The following is a 1584-nucleotide window of genomic DNA, read 5'->3' as shown; positions in this document are numbered from 1 at the left end:
TTTTTTTTCTTCCGTTACAATTAGAAGTCTCAGTTACTCATCATCATGTTGTATTATGCTTACAGATGAATACTATAATGCAATTAGAAGTCTCAATTACTCATCATCATTTTGTATTATGCTTACAGATGAACCATACTATAATGCATGTGTGTTAAAGTCAAAGCTGCGTGCGGCGGGGCCCATGCGGCAACGATGACTCCATGAGGGTGGTTTCGGCGGATGGTGCTCTCCGCAGGTCGCGTTGGACTAGGTCGGTGCGAGGCCTACAAATTTCTCCTGTGAAGCTCATCAACAAAATCGGAGTTGCCGGTCCTCGACGTCTGCGGCCGATTGTTTGGCTTCGGCTGACGAGGCCCTCGGGTGCCGTTCGTTCGGATGGGTCTTGATGGTCATCAGTGAGGAAATCGGAGTCGCCTGCTCGCGGAGAGGCGATGACGATGACATTGTTGGTAGCCATGACAGTGTCCTCTCCTCGGCGGTGTATGGGGTCTTGTGAGTGCAAGGTCGGTCGGATTGCCCTATTCGATGGGCGAGTTGTAACGGTTTTCGTCTGGCTTTCCATTAATTAACCATGCAACTCTCTTTTTCTTAATCAATGAAAATGGTAAATATTTTGCCTCGTTTCAAAGAAAAACTATGGAGTATCTCTAACCGATCCCTTAAAAGGTGTCAGAGAGTAAAATTTTGGTTTTGAGTGCCTAAATTGCACCTAGCCGAGCCCTTATCGGCGTTAGAGGAGTAAAAAATTTACACGCCACCCCGATTGTCAAATATACTCAGCTGCCCACTCGGCGACTATAATTTCCCCCCTCCATCCCGCGCCGGCACCCTCCCTAGCACGGACCGAATCTTCATCGTCGTTGCCTCCGTCGACCCCCCCCCTTCCTTTGCCTCCAGCCATACCCCAATGCCTCTGTCGCCCGCCGGCCCCACTCCAAGACAATCGTCAGTTGTTGTCAATGCTGGAATCAAGCTCTATTGTTGTCGCCGTCGCCTCACTAATCGCATCTTCGTCCCTCGATCCCCTCCGTCGACAGTCAGCCATATCGGAGCCCCAACGACCACTGCCATCTTGGGCATCGTCTGAATGTCGCCAACTGACCATGACACCTCCTCCATCCTTCAAGTATTCATTGGATTGCCTAGGTGAGTTTGTTTGTGCTTTTTCATCTTGTTTTCTTTATGACATTGAATTGAACCTAGTAATTCTAGTGTAGATAGAAAGGTTGAGGGAGATGATCTTCGATGGCTCTTCGGCGACGGAGGAGGAGGAAGAAGATGGTGACCTTGAAATGGTCGTTGCCATGATCTTCAACGAGGATTTTCAGCGACGAATACTAGGATCACAATTCGTCTGCTGGCACATCAACCGAGTAGACCGGATGGCCATGCCTAGATTGTAAGATATTACTTCAACCCCAAAGCAACCTACCCACATAAGTTTTTACGCCGACAATTTTGGATGCATACAAGTCTCTTCCTCACCATTGCAAAAGATGTGGAGAAGCATGATGATTGGTTTAAGTTAAATGAGGAGTGCATCAAGGGAGATAAGTGCAAGCCCACTGACGAAATGTATGA

The sequence above is a fragment of the Triticum dicoccoides genome, chromosome 2A, assembly GCF_002162155.2.
Source record: "Triticum dicoccoides isolate Atlit2015 ecotype Zavitan chromosome 2A, WEW_v2.0, whole genome shotgun sequence".
Lineage (NCBI taxonomy): Eukaryota > Viridiplantae > Streptophyta > Magnoliopsida > Poales > Poaceae > Triticum > Triticum dicoccoides.
The sequence above is the reverse complement of the archived record's forward strand: the minus strand, read 5'-3'. Positions refer to the sequence as shown.